Raw genomic sequence first — 15493 nt, forward strand, 5'->3', positions numbered from 1 at the left:
ACCCATAAATATACAAAACCCCTAGACAAGACAAAAACACATACATCACCCATGTCACACCCTGATCTAACCAAAATAACAAGGAAAACAAAGAATACTAAGGTCAGTGTGTGACAGTCCTCCCCCCCAAAGGTGCGGACTCCCGGCCGCACACCTAAACTTATAGGGGAGGGTTTGGGTGGGCGTCTGTCCATGGTGGCGGCTCTGGCGCTGGATGTGGACCCCACCACACCATAGTCTTTGTCCTCTTTAGTCTCCTCCTAGGAACGGCGACCCTCGCCGTCAACCTAGGATTGGCAACCCTACAAAATGGCCCCACTGGACTTGAGGGGCAGCTCCGGACTGAGGGGCAGCTCCGGACTGAGGGGCAACTCCGGACTGAGGGGCAACTCCGGACTGAAGAGCAACTCCGGACTGAGGGGCAGCTCGGGACTGAGGGGCAGCTCCGGACTGGCTGAAGACTCTGGAAGATCCTGGCTGACTGGCGGCTCTGGCGGATCCTGGCTGACTGGCGGCTCTGGCGGATTCTGGCTGACTGGCGGCTCTGGCGGATCCTGGCTGACTGGCGGCTCTGGCGGATCCTGGCTGACTGGCGGCTTTAGCGGATCCTGGCTGACTGGCTGCTCTGACGGATCCTGGCTGACTGGCGGCTCTGGCGGCTCCTTGCAGCCTGTCGGCTCTGGCGGCTCCTTGCAGACTGGCGGCTCTGGCTGCTCTAGCAGCTCTGGACAGGCGGGAGACTCTAGCAGCTCTGGACAGGTGGGAGACTCTAGCAGCTCTGGACAGGTGGGAGACTCTAACAGCTCTGGACAGGCGGGAGACTCTAGCAGCTCTGGACAGGCGGGAGACTCTAGCAGCTCTGGACAGGTGGGAGACTCTAGCAGCTCTGGACAGGCGGGAGACTCTAGCAGCTCTGGACAGGCGGGAGACTCTAGCAGCTCTGGACAGGCGGGAGACTCTAGCAGCTCTGGACAGGCGGGAGACTCTAGCAGCTCTGGACAGGTGGGAGACTCTAGCAGCTCTGGACAGGCGGGAGACTCTAGCAGCTCTGGACAGGTGGGAGACTCTAGCAGCTCTGGACAGGCGGGAGACTCTAGCAGCTCTGGACAGGCGGGAGACTCTAGCAGCTCTGGACAGGCGGGAGACTCTAGCAGCTCTGGACAGGCGGGAGACTCTAGCAGCTCTGGACAGGCGGGAGACTCTAGCAGCCCTGGACAGGCGGGAGACTCTAAAAGCTCTGGACAGGCGGGAGACTCTAGCAGCTCTGGACAGGCGGGAGACTCTAGCAGCCCTGGACAGGCGGGAGACTCTAAAAGCTCTGGACAGGCGGGAGACTCTAGCAGCTCTGGACAGGCGGGAGACTCTAGCGGCGCTGGAGAGGAGGAAGGCTCTAGCAGCGCTGGACAGGCGATGCGCACTGTAGGCCTGGTGCATGGTGCCGGCGCTGGTGGTACTGGGCTGAGGACGCACCTCAGGGCGAATGCGGGGAGGAGGAATAGGGAGTACTGGGCTCTGGACACGCACAGGAAACCTGGTGCGGGGGGCTGCCACCGGAGGGCTGGTGCGTGTAGGTGGCACTGGATAGACCGGACCGTGCAGGCGCACTGGAGCTCTTGAGCACCGAGCCTGCCCAACTTTACCTGGTTGAATGCTCCCGGTCGCCCTGCCAGTGTGGCGAGGTGGAATAGCCCGCACTGGGCTGTGCTGGCAAACCGGGGACACCATGTGTAAGGCTGGTGCCATGTATGCCGGCCCAAGGTGACGCACTGGAGACCAGATGCGTAGAGCTGGCTTCATGGCACCTGGCTCGATGCCCACTCTAGCCCGGCCGATACGAGGAGCTGGTATGTACCGCACCGGGCTATGCACCCGCACTGGGGACACCGTGCGCTCCACAGCATAACACAGTGCCTGCCCGGTCCCTCTCGCTCTCCGGTAAGCACAGGAAGTTGGCGCAGGTCTCCTACCTGGCTTTGCCATACTTCCTGTGTGCCACCCCCCAATACATTTTTGGGGCTGATTCTCGGGCTTCCAGCCCTGCTTCCATGCTGCCTCCTCAAACCGCCGCCTCTCCGCTTTGGCTGCCTCCAGCTCTGCCTTGGGGCGGCGATATTCCCCCGGCTGCGTCCAGGGTCCATCTCCATCCAGTATCTCCTCCCAAGTCCAATAGTCCTGATTGCGCTGCTCCTCCTGCCGCTGCCTGACACCACGCTGCTTGGTCCTGTACTGGTGGGTGATTCTGTCACGGCTGATTTCCTCCTCTTCGTCTGAAGAGTACCACAGTACCGTGTGGTGAAACAAACACAGACCACGAAACAATCACCCACAAACTACCCACAGAATATGGCTGCTTAAATATGGTTCCCAATCAGAGACAACGATAGACAGCTGCCTCTAATTGAGAACCAATCTAGGCAACCATAGACATACAATATACCTAGAAAGGAGACAGTCCCATAAACATACAAATTCCCTAGACAAGTCAAAAACATCACCCATGTCACACCCTGACCTAACCAAAATAACAAGGAAAATAAAGAATACTAAGTTCAGGGTGTGACAGCGTTACGTGCAGTAATATTTTGATTCCAAAACATCCAGTGATTTTCCCAGAAATACTCATAATAAACATTGATAAAAGATGCTCGTGTTATTCACAGAATTAACCTCTAGCGACGAGCAATCCCGTATCCGGGAGCGTAATCATAGCCTCAAGCGCATTACCATAACGCAACTTTTCCTATTCATGAAAATCGCAAATGAAATGAAATAAATATATTCAAACACAAGCTTAGGCTTTTGTTAACAACACTGTCATCTCAGATTTTCAAAATATGCGTTACAGCCAACGCTAGACAAGCATTTGTGTAAGTTTATCATGGCATAATGCTATGCTAGTTCTGCTGGCAGCAGGCAACATTTTCACGAAAATAAGAAAAGCAACCAAATTAAATAATTTACCTTTGAAGAACTTCAGATGCTTTCACTCAGGAGACTCCCAGTTAGATAGCAAATGTTCCTTTTTTCCAAAAACATTATTTTTGTAGGCGAAATAGCTCCATTTGTTCTTCACGTTTGGCTGAGAAATCGACCGGAAAATGCAGTCACTACAACGCTGAACTTTTTCCAAAATTAGCTCCATAATATCGACAGAAACATGGCAAACGTTGTTTAGAATCAATCCTCAAGGTGTTTTTCACATATCTATTCGATAAAATATCCACCGGGACAATTGGTTTCTCATAAGAAGCGAATGGAAAAATGGCTACTTGTGTACTTTATGCAAGATTTTCTGCGGGAGCCATCATGTGACCACTTGCTCAATGTGGTCCCTTACGGCTATTCTTCAATATTCTTCATAAATGCGTAAAAAGATGTAGACAACTTGGGGAATACGTAGAAAACGTAAGCTCATTCGTAGCCCATCCACAGCCATATAAGAAGTCATTGGCATGAAGCGGTTTCAAAAAATGCGGCACTTCCTGATTAGATTTTTATCTGGATTTTGCCTGTAACATCAGTTCTGTACTCACAGACAATATCTTTGCAGTTTTGGAAACGTCAGTGTTTTCTATCCAAAGCTGTCAATTATATGCATAGTCGAGCATCTTTTCGTGACAAAATATCTTGTTTAAAATGGAAACGTTTTTTTATCCAAAAATGAAAATACTGCCCCTAGAGTCGTAACAGGTTAATGTGTGAAAGTTACATATTTCAAAATAATATTTTTGAATTTCGCGCGCTACCTTTTCAGCGGAATGTTGTCGAAGGAATGGAACACTTGTAACGGTTTTCTTGAGTTGAAGGAGAGGCGGACCAAAACGCAGCGTGGTTATTTAGATACATCTTTAATAAAGATGAAAATAGAACACTATACAAAACAAGAACTGTGAAAAACCGAAAACAGCCCTATCTGGTGCAACAAACACAGAGACAAGAACAATCAACCACAAAACCCAACACCAAACAGGCTACCTAAATATGGTTCCCAATCAGAGACAATGACTAACACCTGCCTCTGATTGAGAACCATATCAGGCCAAACACAGAAACAGACAAACTAGACACACAACATAGAATGCCCACTCAGATCACACCCTGACCAAACAAAACATAGAAACATACAAAGCAAACTATGTTCAGGGTGTGACAGTACCCCCTCCCCCCCCAAGGTGCGGACTCCGGCCGCAAAACCTGAACCTATTGGGGAGGGTCTGGGTGGGCATCTGTCCGCGGTGGCGGCTCTGGTGCTGGATGTGGCCCCCACTTCACCATAGTCTTAGTCCGACTTATTGTCCGCTTCCTTGGTCTCCTAACCACGGCGACCCTTCTAAATGACCCAACTGGACAGAGGGGCGGAAGCTCTGGACAGAGGGGCGGAAGCTCTGGACAGAGGGGCGGAAGCTCTGGACAGAGGGGCGGAAGCTCTGGAGAGGGGCGGAAGCTCTGGACAGAGGGGCGGAAGCTCTGGACAGAGAGGCGGAAGCTCTGGCAGCTCTGGGCTGAGGGGCTCTGGCGCCTCAGACTCCGGCAGCGCCGGACAGGCGGGAGACTCCGGCAGCGCCGGAGAGGAGGAAGGCTCTGGCAGGACTGGACAGGCGGGAGCAGCTGTAGGGATGAGACGGAGAGACAGCCTGGTGCGGGGGGCTGCCACCGGAGGGCTGGTGCGTGGAGGTGGTACCGGATAGACCGGACCGTGCAAGTGCACTGGAGCTCTTGAATACCGAGCCTGCCCAACCTTACCTGGTTGAATGCTCCCGGTCGCCCTGCCAGCGCGGCGAGGTGGAATAGCCCACACTGGGCTATGCAGGCGAACCGGTGACACCATGCGCAAGGCTGGTGCCATGTAAGCCGGCCCAAGGAGACGCACTGGAGAACAGATGCGTAGAGCCGGCTTCATGGCACTTGGCTCGATGCCCACTCTAGCCCGGCCGATACGCGGAGCTGGTATGTACCGCACCGGGCTATGCACCCGCACTGGGGACACCGTGCGCTCCACAGCATAACACGGTGCCTGCCCGGTCTCTCTTGCCCTCCGGTAAGCACAGGAAGTTGGCTCAGGTCTCCTACCTGGCTTCGCCATACTTCCTGTGTGCCTCCCCCAATAATTTTTTGGGGCTGCCTCTCGGGCTTCCTTGCCAGCCGTGTTCCCTCATATCGCCGGCTCCTCTCTCCGGCTGCCTCTTCTCTCCTAGCTGCCTCCACCTGTTCCCATGGAAGGCGATCCTTTCCCGCCAGGATCTCCTCCCATGTGTAGCAACCCTTGCCATCCAATACATCGTCCCATGTCCATTCCTCTTTGCGCTGCTGTTGCTGTTGCCCATTACCACGCCGCTTGGTCCTGTTGTGGTGGGTGATTCTGTAACGGTTTTCTTGAGTTGAAGGAGAGGCGGACCAAAACGCAGTGTGGTTATTTAGATACATCTTTAATAAAGATGAAAAAAGAACACTATACAAAAACAAGAACCGTGAAAAACAGAAAACAGCCCTATCTGGTGCAACAAACACAGAGACAGGAACAATCACCCACAAAACCCAACACCAAACAGGCTACCTAAATATGTTTCCCAATCAGAGACAATGACTAACACCTGCCTCTGATTGAGAACCATATCAGGCCAAACACAGAAACAGACAAACTAGACACACAACATAGAATGCCTACTCAGATCACACCCTGACCAAACAAAACATAGAAACATACAAAGCAAACTATGGTCAGGGTGTGACAACACTAGTCACTATAATCATGTTTACATATCTGGCATTACTCATCTCAAATGTAAACACTGTTATCATGACGTTGCCCTGGGGGTAGGTTTATGACAGTCATAAATACCTCCGCCCCCCTTTTCCTCTCTCTACCCTACTGATGTGACATTTTAAAAATCCCTTGGGTAACAGAGATTCTGGGAACATCATAAAGTGGGGGAAAATTAACCATATTCTGAAACCCCGACCAGTTGAACATATGCGGTGGTACTTAATGAATATGATGTCAGTTCGGTTGTTATCTGAGACATTCTCATCAATGATAGGATGACATAAAGTCTACAGTGGAAAGTCTGCACATTGTAGTTATCGGATTCACATGGAATTGTTGTTCAATTTAAACGTTTGAATATAAAATTATTGGTGAAAAGATTAAATGTAATTTTAGCTTTTTGAGAGGTTTGGGTTTTCATAAGGTTAGGGCTCTGCTTAATCAGTGACCCGCCCCTGTGAAGAGACATGGGCTGTAAACTATGAAAACACACCCTTCTCCCTCCACTATATAAAGCCTTGACGAAAATGTTCCGAGGATGTGTGGACGACGTTAAAAGGACTAACATGTCAACTGTTCCCGGGTACATCAGGATGACGATCCGATGTCACAATGGTTCAGATAATAACTACAGAACGAAGCCAACCTCAGCGTGAGCTTTGGTTGCAAATGGTATTCTATTCTAGCCGTTGAGTTGGCAACAGCAGCTGCAAACGTGGGCTAGGAAAGAACAGACAGAGAATCCCGTCTACCACACAACGACGTTACTACAACATATATAATTTACCAGCAGAGACATTCAAAGGACTCTGTGGGATAACACGGCTTTCCATCTAGCACCAACCTACCAAAGCGCAGCTCAGAGTAAATATTTATTGCATTTTCCTTTTCCAAATGGGCGGTAATTTAGAATGCATACATTCTGTATTTACGATAGCATGGCTTCTCCCTTTGTTCCTCAAGTCTTCCCGCTCTTTCACTCAAACCCAGCCCCCTTTTATTTTGTGTAACCAGCTGTCATATTTGTTCTGTCCGCTAGGGATATTTTCCTTTATGACGTAATTTGTAATCAAGGTATGATTCATTCTGTGTATATGTAATTCTGTGTGATTAGTTAGGTATTTAGTAAATAAATAATTAAACCCAATTTTGTATTGCTGATTCAACTTGTTAGCCAGGGTTCGTGAAGATAACCAAGAATTTACAACTTTCAGATGAGACTGAAATAAGGTGACCATTAATATTGACTGCTATTGATAAAATATTACTCGGTCTTTAAGAGTTTACTCGGAAGATAACAGCTATATAAATATTATTTTATGGTGCCCCGACTTTCTAGTTAATTACATTTACATGATTAGCTCAATCAGGTAATATTAATTACGGAGAAAGGATTTTACAGAATAGCATGTCATATCACTTAATCCGGCATAGCCAAAGACACAATACAATGCACAAGCATTTCGCTACATCCGCTACGTACTATTCTACGGTATCGATGTCATTTACAACATAGCCTACAACACTACTCAGCAATTTGGCTGCAGTCTATCATAGTGCCATCCGTTTTGTCACCAAAGCCCCATATACTACTCACCACTGCGACCTTTTTGCTGTCGTTGGCTGCTCCTCACTACATATTTGTCGCCAAACCCACTGGCTTTGATAGGTAAAGCTCTGCCTTATCTCGGCTCACTGGTCACCATAGCAGCACCCACTCATAGCACACGCTCCAGCAGGTATATTTCACTGGTCGTACCCAAAGCCAACACCCTCTTTGGTCGCCTTTTCTTCCAGTTCTCTGCTGCCAGTGACTGGAACAAATTACAATAATCACTGAAATTGGAGACTCATATCTCCCTCACTAACTTTAAGCGTCAGCTGTCAGAGCAGCTTACCGATCAGCTGCAGCTGAACACAGCCCATCTGTAAATAGCCCATCCAACCAACTACCTACCTCATCCCTATATTTGTTTTTGTTTTTCTGCTCTTTTGCACACTAGTATTTCTACCTGCACATCCTCATCTGCACATATACCACTCCAGTGTAAATTGCTAAATTGTAATTACTTTGCCACTATTAGCCTATTTATTGCCTTACCTCCTTACTTTATTTGCACACACTGTATACAGATTTTTCTATTGTGTTATTGACTGTACGATTGTGTTTCACATGTGTACAGTAACTAACTCTGTGTTGTTTTTGTCGCACTGTTTTGCTTTATCTTGGCCAGGTCGCAGTTGTAAATGAGAACTTGTTCTCAACTGGCCTATCTGGTTAAATAAAGTATAAAAAAATAAAACATATCTGACATTTCTCATCTCATCTGTATATACTGTATTCTATACTATTCTACTGTATCTTAGTCCGTTCCGTTCTGACATTGCTCGTCCATATATGTATATAGTCTTAATTCATTCCTACTTAGATTTGTGTGTATTGGGAATATGTTGTCTGATTTGTTAGATATTACTTGTTAGATATTACTGCACTGTCGGAGCTAGAAGCACAAGCATTTCACTACATCCGCAATAACATCTGCTTATCACGTGTATGTGACCAATAAAATTGTTTGGATTTGTAACCAACTTTTACATGTTTTGCTATGGCCCTCGGTTGGTTTGGGTTTGTTGCTGCATGTAAAGGTATGATAGTACACTGTCGTAGTCAGACGTGAGTTAGCTAGTATTCCCATAGCTGCATCCATTATTTATTTGTGCACTAGAAGGATTAAGTCTAAGTTAAGCTAATTTATAGTGGCATGGTAATACAAAGCATTGCTAAAGAAGGCAAATAATTAGTAGGAAACAACTTTGCCATATGTTGTTGTCAAAATCACTTTAAAGAGATGACAATGTTGCCATTACTGTTCTAGTGAAGTTAGTCAAAAATAGCTAGCAATGCTGAAGGTAGCTAGCTAAAATACGGTGGTCCTCTCAATTAGTTATCTGGCTAAAGTAATACTGCATCTAAAGTCAATCTGGAGACATCACAATCATGACAACAAAAAAGGTTTTCCTACTAATTATTGACTTCTTTTGAAATTGTATTATGTTTCCAAGGCAAATCTGAGTTGTATTTAGCCAGCTAGCTAATGTCAGCTATGCTAGCAATGATTGCGATAATGATTATCAAAATATACATAACCAGTAGTCTATGGTCTAGCCACCCGTATAACAGTTTGTGGTCATGCGCACATCCTTAAAAACATAGTTGCTAAAGTAAAGAACAAGAAGGCTCGCACACTGTTAAAGCTCCCAATTCACAGCTTTATTGACGTTTCGATCTGAAACGGATCTTCATCAGGTCAAACAAACAAACTGAGTGCTCACATCCCAAAATACACATTTCACCTCACATGACCATTGTGGACATGACAAATGGTGGGTACAAAAACAATGTGTATCTCTAATAATTTTATATCAATGAGATTGGCACATGTAGTACTTACAGAAAATAATATATATTTACAAAATGACCAAGAAGGTGACCTGGAAGGCAAGACATATCAAAGTGACATATTCATCTTAGAAACGGTCTGATATCAAACTCTTGGTTCAGACCTCTAGGAGACACGGCACACAAACGGTGAATCCAATAAAATTCTCCTCTCAATAATACATTATCAGTATCTCCCCCCTCCTAGGAGTCTTAACATGAGTGATACCAATGTATCTCAGAGAGCTAATGTTGTGATGAGCTGCCATGAAATGCGCAGCCACAGGGTTTCTCTGGTCAAGGGTCCTGATATTACTCCTGTGTTCTGCTGTCCTTGTTTTCTGAGCTAATTTCGTTAGCATAGACCTCAGATACACATTTTTTTGTGGAACATGTAATGATGTCCTTAATCTTAGTGGCCTTGTTTGTCTGACCTGACGAAGATCAGTTTCGGATCCAAGCGTTTTCAATAAAACGGTGAATTTGGAGCTTTAACAGTGTGTGGGCCTTCTTGTTCTTTACTAGCTAACAGTAACCTCACCCCCATTGGGAACCAATGAACTCCAACCACCTATTCTGCTAGGTACGGGACATGCAGGACATGCAAACCATAGTTGGCTGTGCATCCTGCTGGAAGCATGCATTGTCGAACCAGAGCCAGAAGCATGGTCAATCCATATAGGGAATTCAGTCTCAAATGGCTGTAATCCTTTGAACGCGTTGGGGGCAGTGATGTAGTGATAAAAAAGTGGGTAAACTATAACTCCAGTGGGTGATCGAGATAACACAAACAACCACTGATATAAACCAAACATATTACATTATTATAATGAATTGTTTGATTGCATTTTCATGCATGTCTATAGGGAAGGCCTATTTAATATTGTGTAAAACATTTTACAAAATGCACATCCGGTCACCTTCCTAAAATAGTTCATTTGGACTAGTCACTAAAAAAGAAACACAGGATGTGGAAATGTTTTTATTGAAATGTGTAATGGCTATCTGGTGGTAGCCAGAGCCCTAGATAGCCATCTGACTGAAATATCAGTGACTATTTATTTACCAGTTGTAGAGTCATTCTCTGAAAGTCTGTTTTTTGGGGAGGATTAGCAGGAGTCGAAGGACTGTCTTATGTCCTTCATCTCGCAAGGCCACTGTCAGCGGCGTTTCTCTGCCACTTGAGTGTTCCTCTCGGCTGAGGAAGTTCGTTTCACGTCTCCTCCTGTGCCGTGTCCGGAGTTTGCCGTTGGACAGAGTGTGAATGAATGCGCTGCTAACAAGGCAAATCCAGGGTGAGCAGGCAAACATAATGAGCATACCTGAATCATGATTCCAATCGTTCGCAGAGAGGCAGGCTTGATTAGAATTCAGATGAGCATGAATTATTGACATAATTGCAATCCAAACTCAACCATCATTTACTCGTTGTGACGCAATCAGGTCCCACACTTCCTTTTAGACGAGACGGACTTTATGAGCAAAATTGACCTATTTCCACTTTGTAGTCAATTTTAACACTAGAATAAATGTTTCTGACTCATAGGTCGTTTTCAAAGGTATTAGTTGGTTTAAAGGGGAAGTCGTTCTTTAAGCACTTTTCATCATGTCAGCGTTTTCCATAGTCTTCGACATTTAGTACAATAAGCTTACCCATTAATTCAGGGAAAATTATTATTAGTATGAGATTGAAAGGGGCAATCAGAAGTTGCTACGTCTATTTTTGGACTAAATAAATTAATGATAAGTATTGATTGTTAGATCTTATAAATGCCTCATGAGCTTAAACTGTCATATCCTATCAGAACCCAAAACGTAAGCTTGTTTTTCTCCAATGTTTGTTAACTAGGAAAATGTAAACACACATGCCTCAAAATGGTTAAAACTATAATTTTGATGGTCAATCCTTGCATCTATAGCTCAGTCTATGAATATGAGAGTGATTACATTTATCCAGCCCCATCCCTCAGCTTTTTACTGAACCAGGGATGGGGAGGCTGCTTTTTTTATTGTTTCTACTGCTGATTGTCGCTTATAGAAGTAAAGACACTCTGTAGATAAATAAGCATAGCAGTACAGGTCAGAATTCAGAGGCACTCAAAATGGAGGTGGTAATTCAATCGGTATGACTAAGCAAGGGAAGATGTGACAGGGAGAGATGGTGACATGGGCAAAGTTCATTCTTTCTCCAAGACAGAATGTAAATCTCTGTCCTCCGAGTCATCTGTCAAACAAATCTGCACGGAGCCATGCAAAAAGGCTGCTTTGCCACCAATGAGATGTCTGAGGTAGGGTTGCAAAGCTACCGGTAATTTACAAAAGTTACTGGAATATTCAGTAATTTTGGTAACTAATGAAAAAATCTATCGTAACTTTGGTCATTTATACTTGAATAACTTTTAAAACATGTATTCATATACCGTGCCTTCAGATAGTGTTCATACCACCTTTTTCTCTATCTTTTTTTCAACGCAAATAATGGGGATTTGGGCCTGTTCTCGAGGAAGCAGTATATCATTCGCATTGGACTCATTAAATGAAAAAGCTTCTTTCAGTTCGAGGTGAGCATTCACTGTTCAGCACAGAGGACCAGAGATAATTACAGACAACAGTGATAATCTGAAGTACCCAAAAGATGTATTGTCATAGATTACATAAAATCTTTGAACGATACCAACATTCTGGTAGTTTACTGGTACAATTTGTACATTTCCAGTAATATACCCTCCCTTTGCAACCCTACTTTGAGGAAAGCTGAAAGGTGTTTAGGGTGGTTGGGCATCATCACATGCCATGTGTCTGTGGGCCGCCCCCAGGTGGTGAAGGTAGGAAACAACATCTCCACTTCGCTGATCCTCAACACTGGGGCCCCACAAGGGTGCGTGCTCAGCCCCCTCCTGTACTCCCTGTTCACCCATGACTGTGTGGCCATGCACGCCTCCAACTCAATCATCAAGTTTGCAGACGACACAACAGTAGTGGGCCTGATTACCAACAACAACAAGGCAGCACACAGGGAAGAGGTGAGGGCACTCGGAGTGTGGTGGAAACAACCTCTCACTCAATGTCAACAAAACAAAGGAGATGATCGTGGACTACAGGAAACAGCAGAGGGAGCACCCCCCTATCCACATAGACGGGACAGCAGTGGAGAAGGTGTAAAGTTTTATGTTCTTCTGCGTACACATCACGGACAAACTAAAATGGTCCACCCACACAGACAGTGTGGTGAAGATGGCGCAACAGAGCCTCTTCAACTCAGGATGCTGAAGAAATTTGGCTTGTCACCTAAAACCCTCACAAACTTTTACAGATGCACAATTGAGAGCATCCTGTCGGGCTGTATCACCGCCTGGTATGGCAACTGCACTGCCCACAACCACAATGATCTCCAGAGGGTGGTGCGGTCTGCACAACGCCTCACCGGGGACAAACTACCTGCCCTCCAGGACACCTACAGCACCCGATGTCACAGGAAGGCCAAAAAGATAATCAAGGACAACAACCACCTGAGCCACTGCCTGTTAACCCCACTACCATCCAGAAGGCGAGGTCAGTACAGGTGCATCAAAGCTGGGACCGAGAGACTGAAAAACAGCATCTATCTCAAGGTCTCAGACTGTTAAACAGCCATCACTAACACAGGACCCCTACAAATCAGCCAGGCTAGACAATCTGGACCCTTTCTTTCTAAAATGATCTGCCGAAATTGTTGCCACCCCTATTACTAGCCTGTTCAATCTCTCTTTCGTGTCGTCTGAGATTCCCAAAGATTGGAAAGCAGCTGCGGTCAATCCCCTCTTCAAAGGGGGGGACACTCTTGACCCAAACTGCTACGGCCTATATCTATCCTACCCTGCCTTTCTAATGTCTTCGAAAGCCAAGTCAACAAACAGATTACCGACCATTTCGAATCTCACCATACCTTCTCTGCTATGCAATCTGGTTTCAGAGCTGGTCACGGGTGCACCTCAGCCACGCTCAAGGTCCTAAACGATATCTTAACCGCCATCGATAAGAAACATTACTGTGCAGCCGTATTCATTGATCTGGCCAAGGCTTTCGACTCTGTCAATCACCACATCCTCATCGGCGGACTCGACAGCCTTGGTTTCTCAAGTGATTGCCTCGCCTGGTTCACCAACTACTTCTCTGATGGAGTTCAGTGTGTCAAATCGGAGGGTCTGTTGTCTGGACCTCTGGCAGTCTCTATGGGGGTGCCACAGGGTTCAATTCTTGGACCGACTCTCTTCTCTGTATACATCAATGAGGTCGCTTTTGCTGCTGGTGAGTCTCTGATCCACCTCTACGCAGACGACACCATTCTGTATACTTCTGGCCCTTCTTTGGACACTGTGTTAACAACCCTCCAGGCAAGTTTCAATGCCATACAACTCTCCTTCCGTGGCCTCAAATTGCTCTTAAATACAAGTAAAACTAAATGCATGCTCTTCAACAGATCGCTGCCTGCACCTGCCCGCCTGTCCAACATCACTACTCTGGACGGCTCTGACTTAGAGTACGTGGACAACTACAAATACCTAGCTGTCTGGTTAGACTGTAAACTCTCCTTCCAGACTCACATCAAACATCTCCAATCCAAAGTTAAATCTAGAATTGGCTTCCTATTTCACAACAAAGCATCCTTCACTCATGCTGCCAAACATACCCTTGTAAAACTGACCATCCTACCAATCCTCGACTTCGGCGATGTCATTTACAAAATAGCCTCCAATACCCTACTCAACAAATTGGATGCAGTCTATCACAGTGCAATCCATTTTGTCACCAAAGCCCCATATACTACCCACCATTGCGACCTGTACGCTCTCGTTGGCTGGCCCTCGCTTCATACTCGTCGCCAAACCCACTGGCTCCATGTCATCTACAAGACCCTGCTAGGTAAAGTCCCCCCTTATCTCAGCTCGCTGGTCACCATAGCATCACCCACCTGTAGCACGCGCTCCAACAGGTATATCTCTCTGGTCACCCCCAAAACCAGTTCTTTCTTTGGCCGCCTCTCCTTCCAGTTCTTTGCTGCCAATGACTGGAACGAACTACAAAAATCTCTGAAACTGGAAACACTTATCTCCCTCACTAGCTTTAAGCACCAACTGTCAGAGCAGCTCACAGATTACTGCACCTGTACATAGCCCACCTATAATTTAGCCCAAACAACTACCTCTTTCCCTACTGTATTTATTTTATTTATTTATTTTGCTCCTTTGCACCCCATTATTTTTATTTCTACTTTGCACATTCTTCCACTGCAAATCTACCATTCCAGTGTTTAATTGCTATATTGTAATTACTTTGCCACCATGGCCTATTTATTGCCTTACCTCTCTTATCCTACCTCATTTGCACATGCGGTATATAGATTATTCTACTGTATTATTGATTGTTTGTTTTGTTTATTCCATGTGTAACCCTGTGTTGTATGTGTCGAACTGCTTTGCTTTATCTTGGCCAGGTCGCAGTTGCAAATGAGAACTTGTTCTCAACTAGCCTACCTCGTTAAATAAAGGTAAAAAATATAAAATAAATACCCCCAGTCACTACAAAGATACATTCTCCCTTCCTAACTCAGTTGTCGGAGAGGAAGAAAACCGCTCAGGGATTTCACCATGAGGCCAATGGTGACTTTAAGACAGTTCAAGTTAAATCGCTGTGATAGAAGACTGAGGAGGGTTCAACAACATTGTTGATTGTTCCATGGAGGCAAAAAATACAATGTTGTTTAATTCAATTAGATAAAGAGAAGGGAGGGCCAGACAAGTATCGGTTGGGAAAGAGTTGGTGAAGTGCTAAAAGAGTGTTATCTGTGATGATCGTGAGGCACTATACAAAGTCAACAGTCACAAGATGGGGACTTCAAATATGCCTATGGCACGTCAAGGGAATTGTAGCCAACAGTTCAGATGAGTTAAATGACCAACTGCAATTTTCTCAAGTCCCTCTTTGTGGCACCTGACCACAAGACTGAACAGTAGTCCAAGTGCAACAAAACCAGGACCTATAGGACCTGTCTTGTTGATAGTGTTGTTAAGAAGGCAGAGCATCGCTTTACTATAGACAGATTTCTCCCCATCTTAGCTACTGTTGTATCAATACGTTTTTACTATGATTAGTTTACAATTCAGTGTTACTCCAAGCAGTTTAGTCAGTTTAGTTGAGGTTTAGGGTTTAGTGAATGATTTGTCCTAAATAAAATGCTTTTAGTTTTGGAAATATTTAGGACTTATTCCTTGCTACCCATTCCAAAACAAACTGCAGCTCTTTGTTAAGTG

This window comes from Oncorhynchus tshawytscha, linkage group LG12 (genome assembly GCF_018296145.1).
Source record: "Oncorhynchus tshawytscha isolate Ot180627B linkage group LG12, Otsh_v2.0, whole genome shotgun sequence".
NCBI classification, from domain to species: domain Eukaryota; kingdom Metazoa; phylum Chordata; class Actinopteri; order Salmoniformes; family Salmonidae; genus Oncorhynchus; species Oncorhynchus tshawytscha.